We start from the raw sequence: 18,420 nt of genomic DNA on the forward strand, positions 1-18,420 counted from the left end.
TCTCGTATACATTAAAGTGCTCGTCAATGAGCGGACATATAATCATTCTTTAGAGAAATTTCAACAAAAAGTCCAAACGGTAACTTGAAATTAGTTACAGGAAAAAAAGAGTTTTCTCCCTTGATGAGAAAGTTATTTTTATAAAATGTAACGGGCAAGTAAATGTTAACTTACAACAAAAGAAACATATGCTGAATACTATGAAAATTATGAACGGTGTACGTGAACTTAAATGTAAAAATCAAAGGATCATAGACTAGAATCATTGAAAAATTGTTTAACGGCACGACCCGTACCTAGGTTTGCTACTCATTTTATTAAAAAATGTATTAAGGGCAATAACCCTGCAAACAATATTTCGAGCGGGTCGTGCGAATGATATGATCAACAAGGTTTCATACTAATCAGTTCCTACTGTCATTGAAATCTGAACTAGAATTTTGAATTAATGAAGCATTGAGAAAACTCTCTTACATGTCTTTTTTTCTTCTACAAATCTACGTACGTTAAAAGGAGGTAATCCAAAAGCAAAACAGTATGTTTTTTCCTAAATCGGAATTTTAAATTCCCAAAATGGGTTTTAGAATTTTTTGTTCCATTCTACATAGTTTTGCTTATTTGCATGTATGTTTTGGTAACATTAAAACAACAGGAATACTGTTGAACAATTACTGAAAAGCAATTCATATTTTACATGCAAAAGTAGCTAAACATATACTTTAATTTGCAAACTTTCTCAATTAAGAGTATTTCAGAGAGCATTTTTTTCCGATTCCACTGGTGTTCGTGTCATTCCAAAAGGGATGACGAAAGTCTAGTCTGTATATTTCAATGAATGAAAAGACCATTAGTCCGTTAAAATCATTCAACGTAAAATCAATAATTTATCAATAATTAGGCCTGCAACTATTATTCCTAAGAAGTTTTAGTCAAATCACACAAATAGTATACTAGGAGAAGTAGTCCCAACAAATTTTATTCAATAAATTGAATGATGGTCATAATCCTGGAAAAAATATTTCGAGTAGTTTGTACTGGTCAGCGATATACAAAACTTTATCATATCGCTCCCTTAAAGCTTCAATGAATTCTGGGATGAATTACAGAAAGAATCTCTTCATAGACTTTATGCATGATAATCAAAGAATCATTACTCAGTGCAAAATTATTTAAATATAAACCCTGTAATACAAGCTCAGCTAGAATCGGTACGGATCATTTCTATGAAACTCTGTAAAATATCCCGAGATATGCACAACAAGGTTTCATACATATCATTTCTGTTCTGTAAAGTTCCGTTAAAATCCTAGCAGATGATTTTGAGAAGCTCAATCAAGTTATATGTAGACGGACAGACGGACGGACAGATGGCGAAAGCAGAAACCAAATGTATCCAATGAAATAGGAATGCATAATTTAAGAAAGTTTTTGTAGATTAACTCTCTGTTTTAAAGAGAACTTATTCTAAATATACTTTGGGGAGCTCTTAATAAAAAAAACTCTACTCATGCTTCGTTATAGACTTACAAAGTCTGTTGAGATCAAATAGTCTGTAATAATATTAATTTCCTCACACTGACACTAAATTATTTTCTCAGAAAAACATTTTCTCTCTAAGCTCATCTCAACAGACTTATAAAAACGATTATATAACATCATGAAGAGCCATTAGTAGCACCTGTCAATAGCCACCACAAACTGACCGGCAACAAGATTAATTGAATAAACTATTTCAAATGACCTGTACCAGATGTTTGATTTTTCTCTAGAATTGAAAGAAAGCCAAGCCTTTTTCATGCAGAACTGAAGTAATTGGTTAGGCATTTATAGTTGCTGAATAGCTGCTGCAGAACTTTTTTAACATTCACATCTTTCGAAATGTTTTTTTTTTTTATTGTTTACATTATTGTAGAAAATATGACATGAGTCAGGAGTTTATGTTTTCAATATAATATTATTAAAATTGCTTTAGAAATCGCTAGTTTGGCTTTAAGAAATCATTACAAATGAAAATTACTTTTTCAAAAAATGAAAATTGATGCATCATAACAATCAAGGCTGCCATTAACAAATTCTGCCTGTAACAGTTAATAAAAATTATCAACGTCTCATAATAAATTATTATGGACTTTTAAAACTACTTAAAGTTTAAACTGCGCATAATACTACTTACGATTTACTAATTCGATTTACAAAAGAACATTTTTTTGTAGGCAGACGTTCTGCGCAATTTAAAAATTTAAATAACTATTATGGCATAACCATTTCTGTGGTCAGTTAAAACAAGGACATGGAAATACAAGTAGTATGAAATTTTACCTGAAACGGTGTATGTCATAATTATAATGGTGACATTTAATGCAGAGGAAGATCCTATGTTCACTTCCAGGCAATGTATCCGACATGGGTAGACATCAGTCTATAACCTACATTTCCCATTCTATTAAAACATATGTCCACAGGCCCATTACAAAATCCCCTTTTCCTCTTTCTGTGACCCCTGCACCCACCCATTTACTGTGGCTTATCTCAACAGGAATTCAACATTTAATTGGTGCACTTTTGTATGTTATTTGATTGGGGATAAATAACATACTATTGTACATTACATTTTCATCTGTCTGTCAAGTGTTATAACATATTTTCATGAAATTTCCTTAAAACCATGTGTATTAAAATATAAATAGTTCCTGCATGAATTATTTTGACCGCTTAATTTTCATTTATTTCTGTCAACAGTTGAACTTAATTTCATAAAAATACTACTTATCAAATACTGCAGACGTGATTATTTTTGCACCCATTTTTTTTTACCAAATCGCGAATCCAGTTAAAATGTTCGCGTAACACATCTCGGTTTATATTAGGAAAAGTAACCATCATAAGGAATTTCATTCTTTGTGTATGTGAACATTTTAGCATGTTAACCAGACCGGTAGTACCATTTTCATCATTATTTAAAAATTGACACCATGAATACTTCGAGCGTTTCCAAAAATTAGACAATTAATCTATACTAGCTTGAAGAATAATCATTTTTGTATTTCAGAAGAAAAATGTATCTTATTACAGTTTTTAAAAGTTTTCAGTTCAAGAACAAGAGCTGTCCGTAAGACAGCACGCTGCTTGACTCTGAATTAGAGCTTTGCCAGTAAAAGGGGCATAAATTTGTTAAAATTCTAATCAGAGTTATGGGGATTGTTTCTTATGGTGTAGCTTTGATAGTAAATAACTTTTTTAAGTTTCAAGTCAATAGCTTTAATAATAACAGAGATATTGAACGTTATATAAAACTTTAATAAAAAAATTCTAAGTTAAAAAGGGACATAAATCTGACAAAATTCAAATCAAAGTTACGTGGATTGTTTCTCCTGGTGTAGACTGTGAAAATAAATAACTACTTTAAGTTTCAAGTCAAAAGCTTTGATAGTAACAGAGATATTTGACTTTATCAAAAACTTTAACGAAAAAGTTCTAAATTAAAAAGGGGCATAAATCTGTCAAAATTCAATCAGAATTATGGGGATTATTTCTCCTGGTGTAGACTGTGATAGTAAATAACTATTTTAAGTTTCAAGTCAATAGCTCTGATAGTAACATACTGTATTTTCTTCGAAATGTCGAGCTAAAAACTGCAATTAACCACATTTTGTAGGAGCACTGAATAAGCATATCAGCATTCAATATGACTGAAAACAATGCAGGTCTTACTTTTCGTGTTTTTGCTGATTTACTTTTCCAGTTGGAACAAACTTTCCTACACCTTTATAACGTTACATGTATTCCATAATACATACAACAAATAAAAATGCTTTCTTAAATCATGGAAAGTTGAAATCATATTTATATTGTTTTCCCCTTAAACAACCTGATTGATTAAACAGGCTTAATTTTAACTATGATTGAAAAATTTCTCTACACATATGACATATAAACTTTCAGATTGATATGATTTTCTAAAGTTGCCACCTTCATTATGTTGGTCAGTTTTCAAGTCATTTGTTATTGTTATTACTTAGCACCCTAGTGCACAGCATGTCTTCACTATCTAATCAGAATTATAATTGATGTAATACATTGCACCATGCCATTCACAGGGACCACTACAGTCTAATTAACACAAGGAAATTCATTGATGCGAGCATCAAAGACGCCGCCAAGTGTTGTGTCTGAAGTACATTTATTGCAATATGAGAAATCACCTAATTATTAGTTTGGTTATTCTGACTGGTTACAAATTATCAACATTAGCACATAATACAATATATGTTATATACTGTTAAAAGCTTGAAGAATAAGCATGTTAGAAAAGCATTACCATGAATACAAATCCTTTACCTGCAAAGTCACTGACATTGCGAGTAGGGGGTCCCTTTACATACAAAATTAGAGTAAATATTCCACCAACTAAGGTCAGCACCTGTGAAAAGTTCTTATATGCAGGAGCATGTGTATGAAGTTTCACAGAAATGCAGTTTGTTGGGAAATGAGGAAATGATGAAAGATAATTATTTTAAAGGTGTGGTTAACAGAAACCATTATCTTCATGAATCTTTCTTATATACTTTTGGAATATCATAGAATTCTCTATATTTTTTTTTTGGACGAACGGTAAACTTGAAGTCCTCGTTGAACCGTAAGGTTACTAGGAATATTTCAGCGTCTAGATTCAAATCTAATATTACAAGAAATTAAGCAAGCATAATAACCCACTGCCAAAGTGTAGAAAACGTTTTAATGAATATCTTTTTTTTAAGTTAGTTAGGAATGGACAGATACAAAAACAAATTATCTATAAAAGTAAAAAAAAAAAACACAAAAAAAACAAGTAACAAGATATTATACAACCAGAGCAACTGACTGGTCATATAAAATTACTGAAAATATAAATTCAACAAGGAAATCTATTTGAAAGTCACTGATGCTTTGATTAGTTATGGTCCCATGGCTTTTGAAATTTCGATCTAACCATATTTTAAAGAAGTATTAACCTGTCACTGACAAATTCAGCCAAATGATGGCCCTTTATTGCACACCTTAGTTGACAGTGAATATCTGTAAACAATAAGTATTTGACACATAAGCAAAAAAAAAAATGTCAAAGTTAGAATCAAGATGAGTTTATAAAATATTTAGAAATATTCTGACCAGTTGTACATGTGGTCACAAATGGGAAACTCTCTGCTTCAAAGTTAAGGTAACCATAACAATTATCTAAATATACAACTGCAAAAGGAATCTGCAAAAATGTGCACATTCTGAAATTACATCACTGTACCTATCAACAAAGAAAATAAGACAGAAGATTTAAAATAATTTAACAGCGGCACTTTCTACGTTCCTTTCAACATATATATATGCTTATTGATTCCTTTATTTATTTTGTTAATACGTTTTTTCAAGGAATTTTATGCAGGCAAAGTGTAATTTTCCGAATTTTTATTTTTTAATATTCTCTTCGAAGTTTACTTATTGTAAAATACATGAACGCTCCCTTGTCCGCAATAGACCTCACGCGTTGCAGTATGGTATATCTGCGGTGTGTTCTATTTAAAGAAAATTAGATAGGTAAGTAGGTCATGCTAAGGTCAGAAATAGAAAACTTGACTTACAGAGTAACCTCCCTTATCATTAAATCGGATCAACATTTTGACGAAATTATAGATAAAAAAATATTTTCTGCTCTACAAATAAAGAGAGAAAAGACAGATAACATTGTTTTATATCACATAATAAGTTGCATTACATATATTTCTTATGTTCTTTTGCCATTTCTTTTTGTTTATTCACTAAAACCTATTGTGCAATATCGTGGGTCCTTTTACAAACTATTCAGTGTTCAGTTTATCATTCCGAAACTATTCATTACCATCTTTACAGGGTCCAAAATAAAAAAAGTGTATCCCATTATCTCCTTTAAGAAACCCCTTTACATACATATAACATAACCCAGACTTCGTTTCATTCAGTCTGTTTATATAAGACTTCAATGGAGTTCTGTCATCACCAAAATCAGCTATGTACAGTGATATCGAAAAATTCGTACAAGTACTTATCCTTAATGACCTGTAAAACAGAGTTTCCCCCCTTCATTTGTTTGAAAAATTAAGAACGCTTTTAATTCAAGAATAATTTCAGCTAGAATAACTAAACCCCAAGTTATTATTAATTAGCACATGACCTTTGCTCACACTTAATATTATCTGCCTTGACCTAGTAAAAGCAGCCATCTTCACCTTGATTTGTTTGGGGGAAAGAAACTGAAAATGCTTACATTTCAAAAAGTTTTTCAGCTAGAATCATCAATCCCCATATTATTATTAAGTAGCACATGACCTTTGTTCCGACATATTATTTGTCCCTTTTAACATTGTTTAAGCAGAGTTTTTTTTCCCCCATTGACTTGATAAAAACGAAAATGCATATAATTCAATAAGTATTTAAGATAGAATCAACAACCCTCACAACACTACATGTATAAATTAGTACAAGATCTTTGCTTACAATGGTATTATCCATCTTTACCCCGTAAAAGCAGAACATTCCCCTTGATTTGGAAAAACATAGGCATATCGAACTTTCTATACTATACGCGACTTCTGATAAGCCTTATTTGAAAAATCGATAATCTTGTAGCTTTGATCGTTATCTTCCGTAAATTTACGTCCATCTCCGAAATTTATCCGGGGGAGGGGGACGGGGGATTTTTTCAATAAACTCGGTGTTTAAATTGCCTTAAGCTATACATGTATCTAATTAATGGCTCAATTAATAATCTTGTTTTACTATGAAATGCTTATGGTGGTAGGAATACGTCAGTAAATATCTAGGCAAAGGGATTTATAATTATTTAACATTTGTTCAGAGTAACTAGATATTAACATTTCTTCTTCTTAATGCTTGTTTAAAACGCGTTATCTACCTTCCTCTTTTTTCTTATTTGTAAGAAACGCATTCTATTCTATCAAATCTCAAAACTTACGTTGGATAATTCTTCTTTTTCTGTTTTTAATTGATAAAAACACATAAACTGTCAGCGTGAAAAAAATGAAGATTTATCACGTTCTAGTTTTTGCATACAATAAAAAAAGTTTCATCATTCATTGGTAATACTGTTGGTTTAAAACACGCTTTCTTTTTCCTGTTTAATTAAAGTGTCATCCTTCCGCCTTTATTTCTATACCATAATAAGCGACGGTATAACTATGAGATAATTAAAATACGTCTGACATCCAGATCGTACGACAACTAAAAGAGAAACATTTTAGATATCTGAAAATTACTATTTTTATAGTAAGTGGATGATTATAAGTTATGGAAACACTTAAGAATAAGTTGTTTTTACTATTTCTTTACCATTCAAAATTAAAGCGTTTGTTACGGGATACCGGATGTAAACTGCCTTAATTATAAAGCGTTCCAGTATATTTATCGATTTTAAGATACGGATTGGTCAAGACCGCAAGATAGTGTTTATTGCCGCGGCGACCCGGACTCGATTCCTGACCTTTTTTTTAATTTGTCATTTTTAAGAGAGTGAAGTAACAAAAACTCATGTTCAATATATTAAATTTTAAAGAAAGATCATTTTTAGTCAAAATCTGAAGATCGGTGCCTTAAGATTTGACATGATTAAGCCATTTATTCTTTTGCAGTAGGATTACGTTATTTCGAATTATATAATTAAACATGAGCAATTAAAATATTTAAGAAACTTCATCTGTTGCAAGGTATAAATCTAAAAGTGAAGTAGCCGGCAAAAAGCATAGTTTGTTTAATTAAAGAATAAAGCATTATAATTACTATTGTATGGATTTTTTATTTTACTGCTGCAATTAAATGTCTCTTTTCTTTCAACGAAACATGCTTATGTACAGTGTCATAAAAGTGCAAAGTACCCGCTATCAGCCCCAATTATTACAATTTATTACCCCCTAGTATGATTTCTAGATTATTTGCCTTAAAAAAGGTAATAAAAGTAACAAGCAAGGGATAACTAATTAAGTAACAGAGTGTATGCAAAAAATGTCTGTCTTTAATTTATTGTATCTATTTGAAATATCATACTATTTAAAGAATTCTGACAAAATTATAAATCTAAAATAAAAACCTATTAATTTGTCAATTTCCAAAATTAATCTTTGCTTACACATTCAGACATTTTCTCTTTTTCTGAAATAAACATGCTGACAGATCGTTGTTTGAAAGGTGGATAACTTACACACCATCTTATAATTCATCAGATTCATATACGTCCAATGCGGAAAACAAGAATTGTATATCTAAATTCAATAATTTAAACAAATGCCTATCACACACATTTTGATTGTTTGATCTCTCTAGTTGTAGTGATTCTAATTTACATAATTATGAACATCTGAAAGATACGCTTCAAATATAATTATATATCGCCAAAATTAACAGGGTGACACTTCCACTTAGAACACAAAAATTCATCTTTGTGTGTGTCATTTTTTTTTCAATAAAAATTTCTCTACCTTTGTTAACCACTCGTTTCTTCTTTCACCATGCATTTGCAGTGTGTGTTGAAATATGTGATGACATGACGTTTTCAACAAGTTTAAATCAATTTAGGAAAAGAAAAAAGAGCTTAAAATACTGATAAATAATGATGATCTAAAACATAAATTAACTTGGGTATAAGCATTTATAAGCATTTATCTTTAGATCGCAAAGTCGCTGTAAACGTCCAAAGTAATCGAGTCGTTGCTTAGATATAACCCCTCGCAATCGGGAAACTTCGGAAATTTCCGAACCGGTCCGAGTCATTTTTAAAAGTAATAGTGATTGTATAAAAGGATCAAAATGTAAGCAAAATAATATAAATATTTAGTTTTTTTTTACACAGTTGAGTCGAGCAGTAAGTTTCTTTGAAACATCACCGAAGCAAAAACGATTATTTTTTTCCGTTTTCCGTATTTTGCGCATTATATCAACGAAAATGATCCTAAATTTTGTCCAAAATAAGACTTTTACTATTGACTCCAATGGTAAATAAGGGTGGTAATATAAACTGTTCAAAAGGTAAATGAAAAAATAAACATACAATTTTTAAAATTATATTATCATTTAGAGGAAATATTAAATGAACGACTGTCGCCAAAGCAAGTTCGTTATCTTTAATCACTTAAAAGATATTACGAATAAATTAAATTTATCCTTCTTTATTTAATATGTCAAAAAGCCGGTAATACCGATTATTGGAAAAAATGAAAGTTCAATATGGATTTTTACGGTATCTAAGTAACCTATTGATGGAACTTCATGAAACTTTACCTAAATATGGTGCGCACGAAATTTTGTTTGGATATCTTCATTAACCTGAATTCACTACTGGATGCACATACCATTAAATATGGCTTAAAACCCTGTACAATACCCATTAAAATAGGAAAAACTGTTAATTAACCCCATTAATTCTTGCATCACTTTATTTAATAGGTTTCACAATATTAATGGGTTACATGTTAAAATACCATTAAAACACCCATTTTTAACCATGAATCATGCCATAAAAAATTTAGTTTGGTAGCTAAAAATGTTAATGGCTTTGAAAAAATAGTGAAATTAAGTATATTTTGAATTTAACAGGATTCTTCATGGCCCTTAAATTTGATTTAATGCCCATTAAATGTTCAGGTTCTGTACGATTTCATTTAAGAGTAAACTTAATGGCCCTTAACAGCAATTTGATGCCGATTTTATCCACCATTCTGTAAAATGTGATTCGTATATTTTCATTTTTTTGGTTTTTTGACTTGCACTCCCATTGAATGCTTATAATTCCAGTCCCGTATTGTTCTAAAATGGACTTTAATTACAATAAATACATACTACGCACACATCGTCTATAATATATCATGATGTTATATTTAGATGCATTAAAGCTATTTCCCCTTGATGCAGTTACGCCATTGTTTTCAAATGTTTGCCAAATTGTGTTCCTACAAAAAAATCGGATTTATTTCAATGAATGTCGGATGAAAACATATTACTTTATTTGATAACGTCAGTCTACATTATTTTGGTAAGAGTAAATACGTATTGATGCATGCCAATTTGTCTGTTTTTTTTTGTTTTTGTTTTTTCTGTCCAAATAATCAGCATTTGTATAAGAAATGGGTGGGGTAGGGAATTTTCATTATAAAATGTGTTCAAACCAATTTAGATTTTCATTTTTTTCAATCCTTGAGTAGAAACTAAGGTTTATAGAGAAGTGAACAGTACACATGATTGTGAAGATTTACAGTCTGAGTTACATTCATTTGGGGCATGGGCAGATCAATCGCTTCTTCGTTTCAATGAATCAAAGACTGTGGTACGCTTGATTGGGGAGGGGGTAACTACTTGTGATGCAATCCATCAAACATTTGCTCTTAGCTGTTTAAGTGCATGCACCTGAGCACAAAGTACTGAAGTAGAGATAAATTGTGATTGCCAATTGTGTGCTGACATTGTCATCAACAGTGGCTTTTTAAGTACACCTGCTGCCTAATCTCTGTACCAATAAAAACCTGGTCAGAATGTTTGTCAATAGTATAGTGTTGAATAGTTAAAAACTACCCACATGGTCACTTGATCTATTAAACCAGTACCTGTAAACCCTTCTCAGTGCAACACAATACAATACAATATCCATTTATTTTCTAATTTCATAAGAACATGTTACAGAATAAGGATACACTATGACAAATGTTTGTACGAGGCTGTTAGATGTGTTTAATTTTTTTTTACAAAATATTGAGAGAAAAAAGAAGAAACAAATATTCTTTTAGCATTTTACAAAACAGTACATATGTATAGATACTATTACATGTGTAGTAATACGTAGTTTAAATCAATGCGGCAAATATCAATATGAAGTTGATTATCTTAAGATGTCTAATTCTGATGGCAAATTTTCATGGCCCTTAATTTGATGTACCATTTAAATATTACGAACCCATTAAAATTGAATCTGACATATTTAATGAGTCCATTAATCATTTTTTTAATAATTAACAGCCATTAACAGAGTATTAAAAAAAATAATGGCCCCATTAGTTCTTACTAATTAATGTAGAATTAAGGGGTATTATTTTAATGGCACATTAATTTCATGCCAATTAAAAATTCATGGAGTTTTAAGGAGCCTGTTAACTTATTTTTATGGTTTACTTTAAGCAGCTTTTCATGGCCATCAAAGTCATTTTAACAAGGTATATTTTACCAGGGTTTTAATATACTCATTTCATGGCTTTTTAATGTATGGCATTAAAATTATGGTCATGAAAATCCCATTAAATAGTAAGAACTAATGGGTGAATTTTAATGGTTACCTGTTAAAACTCTGTTAAAAACTTTGACAAAAATAAGGCCAATTTCATGACCCTTTTAATGGCATGTGCATCCAGTAGTGATTGTTGCCCTTTAATTATTTTGCAAGCCATAAATTTCAACATAACAAAGTAATAATTGATGGATCTTCATGAAATTTAACACGAATATAGATCCCTATCAGGCGGCGATGCATGTCATCTTTATATTAGAATCTCTTCAGTAACTGCTGAGCTATTGTCATTTAATTGTTTTAGAATTAATTCATTCCCACAAAAAAGTAATCCATTGATGAATCTTCATTAAACTTATAGATTACTACATAGCAAGAGTTTTTCTTTTGATTTTGTACAAAGTCCTTTTATACAGAACTTGTGTTTATCTGCAAATAAAATATCTTTCAAAATATTTCCTCTCATTCACAAAACAACTTATTTGGCAGGAGATTTAAATTCACTGAATATGTTTTATGTGGGAGATATAGATTTGGCTTTGTATGTCCGTCGGTCTATCAGCAACAGCTCAATTTGAGAACTTTAAGCTCAGGTGTGCTTAAATTTTGGGTGCCTAACTCCTTACGTTGAATAACATTCCTCCCACAATTTCATTACGTTCGTTCAATACTTTTTGCGATATGTGCATTACAAAATTGCTCAGTCAGATCTACATCCCCCATCGCATAATGGTTGCATAATAAGCCAGGCATATCACTATGTACGCATTTTTCCCTACCACACATGATATAATTAAGTAATGTTGAGATGGGCCCCGTGAACAATCGATCGTCAAAGGTGTTCACACTCCACTTCGTCTTAATTCGCAGATGTCTGTTAGTCCTATGTGCTTAATAAAAGGTCCGTTGTAACTCCGAAGTTATCTTTATTGCCTCTTTAGTCATCCTTGGTGATACATTATAGGACCCCTTTTTCTTTTCAATTTAACACTGACAATATTCTTCAAACAATTGTCAATAACACACATTTTAAATGGGTCAAATGTGTGTTCTTCAGCTTCTTAGTGTGTAATCCCTTCTTCATAGATCTTAAAACCGACCAGGTCTTCACGAGTGAAATATATTTCAATCATTTGCTGAAACTAACAAATTTTCTTTTTTTTCATTTTCAATGGTTTTAAAATAATTATATCCATTTTACCCTAGCAACGTCACGCACATTGCATCATGACGTCATAATGACATGACGTAACAATATGTATGTAAAAAAGAAAAAGTGTTAGATATTATTTGACGTTTCCTGATTTCTTTTAGATTTTGTAATGATGGAACTTATATCTTTAAGGGTTTTTATTCATCTATATCTTTATTAAAGACTATTTTGCAATAAATTTATTTCTAATTCATATTCTTTCGCTTTCTAGTGTAGATTTAGTTCTGTACCGGTGGAAAATAAAAATGATATCTTCGATCTTTGGAACAATGAAACTATCTATTTTATTTCAGTGTTTAATTTCAGTATATTTATCAAAACCAGAGCACCCGTTGGTTTGACCGTTATTAACTGAATTTCAAGCTATAAAGAATTTTACATCAGACACTTACTTTTTACGGCATTTATGACCATTGGACACCTCCCACAATTACCAAGGACTGATACATTTGTCTTTTGTTTGACGCACATATATCTTTAATGTAATTATTCCGGTGGCCCTAACTTGTAAACATCCACAGTTTCAGCAAAGTAAATAAACCTTGACAACTTTTTAAATCAAATTTATTTTAAAATACGTTTTGTGGTAACTGATTTGCCGAAACCAATATAAGAACTCATTTTGCTATAGAAGCTTGACCACTTGCCAATCAATACTAGAATTTGTAGCAGAGTTATTAACGTTCCCCGCCTAGGGACACTTTTCATGAAACATATTGTATGCGAATACAACATCTTTCTTGGAATCTATAATCGGTGAATGCTTTTAAATGCTATAATATCTATATTTTTAAGATTTCAAGTTATTTTATTTTTAAACTGGTAAGGACAAACTATATATCATGAAAAATTTTATCATATAAAAGGGAGGTTATTAATAAACAAATTAAATGCATGACACTTAAGAAACTTGTTTTTAAATATCACACCAGGAAAAGTTAATTCTAGATCTACTGTTGATCAATGCAGAGCTACACTACATAAGAACCTAATATATTGCAACCATAGTAATGCTGCATTTACCTATATATACCATTAATTTAAATCTTGTGCCTGTGTTTGCATTCAACAAGTCTACAATTGGTAATAGCGTTTCACTTCTATCAATTCCAATCATCTTACTTGAAATATAATTTCATTTTAAATTAGTGGGAAAACTGATAACAAACACATGTATTGTACTTTATCATATAAAAGGGAGGTATTTGCATGTATAAACAAAAACAAAAGAAAGCATGAATGACTGTGATCATGTCGTTTGTACATGACAAAATGTCTTGCAATGGTGATATTTATGCCAATGTATTTAAATATACACAAATGCAAAAAGGCTGGAGACCAGACAAAACAAAAAATACAACAAATGTTCTTCAAAAGTGACCTTGACCTAGGAGCTAGGGGGTCTGGAACTCGCACATGATGCATAAACTCATTATAGGGAACAAAACCCCTTGGTGAAGGGCAGAATTAAGCACCAGACAAGAAGCAAAAAATGTTAACCTTTTAACTCTAAGTGTGACCTTGACCTAAGGGTTAGGGGTCTGGATGTTGTTTATGACACGTCGTCTCATTATGGGAAATATGTTTGCCAAGTAATAATATAACACCAATAATTTTAAAGTTAATTATGCACAAAATCCTTTTTAGATACAGACCTGTCCGGCTTACTTAGCCTAGCTCTTTGTGAATAGTCTGGTTCTTTAACGTGCCCCGTGTATAGCACCGATACACGCAAAGCTGTCTTTCCTGGAAAGAACCAGAACAGGCCTCTAAGTTAGGTGGGAGACACTAAAGAGCATCTCAGAAATTTCCAGTGCCTTGACCGGGATTCGAACGCCGTACCTCTGGATTGACAGTCAAGCGTGTCACCACTAGATCACCGGCCCACATCATATATTTTTTCATTAGATCTAACGAATATTAAATTAATTTCAAATTATTACTCGGAATATATATGACGAGTAGTATTCAAAATAAGATGTATTCTTATTTAAAAGAGAATATTTACGGATAAAATAAATCCATAATACGTATCAGGAAAAAAGACAAGTTGATGTTAAAGCAACATGTGCATTTTGCAGTAATATAAAACCAAAAATTATTAAAGCCACTAGATGAGTATTGACATCCATAAAGCCATGCTACCTTTTTATCTAAGAAAGATATACCCCTTTCAGAAAATAAATGTTGTGGTCCCGTTAACCCTTTAGGCAACCTATTAATGAACCAGACCCAGTATGTATAAGTCATGTTTTTTGTTTTGATAGTGGTGTAAAGTGGTAATAATAGAAAACACAATCTCATTAATAAAAATGAGAAAAACAAAACACACAATCAAAAATTATTAGACAGGGATAATGGTCAGGCGCCCAAAAAAAAAAAAAAAAAAAAAAAGAAAAAAGGAGGCGATTTTCAAAGTAAATGTGATTCCCCCGAAATAGACTGGAGCGATAAATTAGCAGAATAATAACATAAACTATTCTTACGGAAATTTCCAAAATGCCGAGTTATAGTTAGCAATATTGATGAAATTGGTCATCTGACTAAGTGACAAACAAGCGTTTTATATATATATATAACAATTCCTAAAATTGCGAAATAATGAATTAAAGAAGCAGGAAAGAAAACGTAGAAAGATAAAACCATCCTTTTGGAAACTGACACATTTATGACCACGCATTAACACGTACATTAACATACATAAATTTTCTTCCTAGCCTCATACAGAGGATGAAACTACATATCAATATCAGGAAAAGTGTAAATAAAGTCATACTCTTTACTTTTATTTTATCTAAAACAGCTTAATATATCCCTTTTTATCCCTATTCGGGCTATGTAGAAACTATGTAGTGTACTTGATAACCTGTCATTGATCTGAATGTTGATTGAGTTACAAAGATTAATCCACCCCGAAATGAAAATCAACGCAAAGTATTACTATTATTCAAGTTTGATTTACATTACTGGCAATAGTTTGCACCATGTGCATGTGCACATATCCCGCAAAATTGAATGAAAGTAGACATTTCCCAACCAAACTGATTCGAATTACGCTTCCTGGGAAAAAACAGTACGGATGTCTTATGAGAAGGCTCGATCGTGACCCTTAGTAGGGCTCGAACCCACGATTCCCATGTTGAGCGGTCATTGACTTTTCAAAATATTGAATCTGATTATTAATTGAAAAGGTGCTTTCAGCACATATTTACTGTTGAAAGCAAATTATTATCTTTTACAAGCCGTTCTCGCTGTACAAGAACTGGAATTTTTAACTTTTGATATGCAGTTTTGGCTGTATCTGTTAGATATTATTCTTTCTTGTTTTATATAAAAGAAATTTAATTTGAAATTTGTGCATTTTAAAACGCTCCAGTAAAATGCCTCAGAAATGTTGTAATACACTGGCTATGCATGGTTTAAAGTAAGAGATCAACGATTTATTTTTGTGGAAATGTACTTTGACATAATAGGCATGCGATTTACGTTCTACTTTACTGTTTCATTCGTTTGATACAATAAGCGATAACACTTTACACGTAAAATGGTCTTAGTCTGCAAGTCATCATTTTGCAGCAGCCATCAAAATACAAAGAGAAATACAACTGATCTATACAAATAAAGCTTGCATCCTCTGAAATAAATAATATTTTCGATTTTAAAGTGGCCGGTTAATTCTTTTTAAATGTGCTGTGATCAAATAGGAAAAAAAATGAAATGGACAGGGAAACAATTTTAATATGACATTCCAATAGAGATTTTGGCATAAAAATGATCAAGAACATCAAATGCTATTAAACTATTTTTAAAAAGAAATCGTTTAAAACAAAATAATAGTTATGCACGTGCCAGCTATATAAATTTGGCACGTTCGTTCGCCCCACAGTTTGGTCATGTAGATAGTAATCTCCGTTATGTTAAATCTATGTAATACGTACTGATGTAATTATACCGTATGTCAAGTTTAAATGAAAAATATTCAGTCGTTTTAGTTTAAAATAGGTTTTTAAAAAGTCTCAATTTTCGAACTTGACCTGTTTCATCAGCCGTTGTAATGTAAACGCACACAGCTACATTTCTACGACCGATCTTAAAAATCATTTCTTATTTCTCTAAATTGTATTAACATAGTGAAATGTTTTGTATGATGGGTAGATTTTGTGTGGCAGAAATTTCCTTGTAAAAAGCTATGAAAAATATGTTTGTATATTTGAACGTTTGCACGAATTATAAAATAAATACTGTCAAACCCAAATAAGTGTGGTCATTTTCATTCAAATCGTTTAGTACTGACTCTACACTAATTTGATGTATTCTAGCGCTATAAAAGGATATATATTTTTTATATGTGTTTCACATAACGTCAACATTGTACGTCAATGAATCTTTTTCGTTCCGATAGTCGGAATAGAGAACAGAAAAATCAAGAGATCTCGTAATATTTCTGCATGTTTTATATATAAAATGGCTGACTCCATGTTTGGGGGCCAGTGACAGTTTCATTGAAAATTCCGCAGAAACGAATTGATGCTAGTAGAAGAAAAAATCATAAAAATACTCAAAAGAGTGTAGAGCGAATGCAAAACATATACATAGCCCTACATCGTATGACATTTTCAGGCTACCAATCCAGTCATGTATTTGACAACGAGATAAATATCGGTTTCAGGTCACTAAATATTAAAATGCAAATTGCCCAAATGTATAAGATCTGTTCCGTATTAACCTATTTTACCCAGCAGTTCCGACATAAATTTGACAACTAACTTATGACTCCATTGTATAAGTGTTTTGTTTGTGTAAACAAAAGGGAATTGAATATACAGCTCATTGACCGGTGGGTTATGAATCATCTAAGATGCTGAGTGCATAAAAAGGTGAAACATACCACTGTAGTGTATTAAAATTTTAGAAGTGCACAAGGCGGACTTACGTCTGAATTACTGCGCGTTGAGTATACTATCTACAAAATTGTTTTCTTATTAGAAAAATACAAGATAAAGATATAAATTTTCTTTGTTGATAGGAAACTATTGTATTAATCAACACTTTCTCTATTCCCTGCAAATTATTTTGATAGCTTTTGTCAGTATGATCATGCAGTCCAGAGAGTATCACGAATTTAAACTTAAGCATTATATTCTTATATGTTAATTAATAAATTTGGGGAATTTTGCATTAATAATTACTGAATGAAACTATTTAGAATTTTCACGGTTATCGTTGTTTTCTCGCTGCGAAGGCGTAATAACCTTTCGTTTTATGGTTTTCGTTTGACGTTGCGCATGCGCAACTTAACTAAAATTTCCATCTACACTCTTTGAAGGCAGGTGAGCAATTTCGAATTATTGCCCCAGCCCATTTTTTGAATGTTTAGGGTAGCTGTATTCTAATAGTATTAATATTAACATTTTAATCATTGAAAGTTTATTTGAAAAGAAATCAATGCGTACATGCATGGAGCTATAAATAGCCGATGCAAATACTTGGCTTCACCTAGATCCATACATTTATTGAGTCAATATTTCTGGAAGCAGGTTTAAACGAATCGGTTGCTTTCTACAGAAAAAAAAACGGACAGTACGTGTCTTTGGCCTGCTTTTTTCATCTGAAACTAGGTGGTTAATAGACACTTTGCTTTGAAGGGCTGTGTAACATAAGGGTTGATCTATATGAACACCTGGTGTAATTATGTGAAGGTACACAAACGAGTGTATTGTATGTGTTGGAAGGAAGGAAAAGCTGTTTTCTTAATTTTAAGAGGAGTTAGGGATAGGCTGTAATGTCTACTCATTTTAAAGGTGACCAGATGGGTCAAAATTAGAAAATTAGACGAGACTTACCTGGTAAGTTGAAGTATAATTTGATAATTCTATTTCGTTTAGAAAATAAAATTTCGTATAAAATAAGACTTTGA

The sequence above is a fragment of the Mercenaria mercenaria genome, chromosome 10 (assembly GCF_021730395.1).
Source record: "Mercenaria mercenaria strain notata chromosome 10, MADL_Memer_1, whole genome shotgun sequence".
Classification (NCBI taxonomy): domain Eukaryota; kingdom Metazoa; phylum Mollusca; class Bivalvia; order Venerida; family Veneridae; genus Mercenaria; species Mercenaria mercenaria.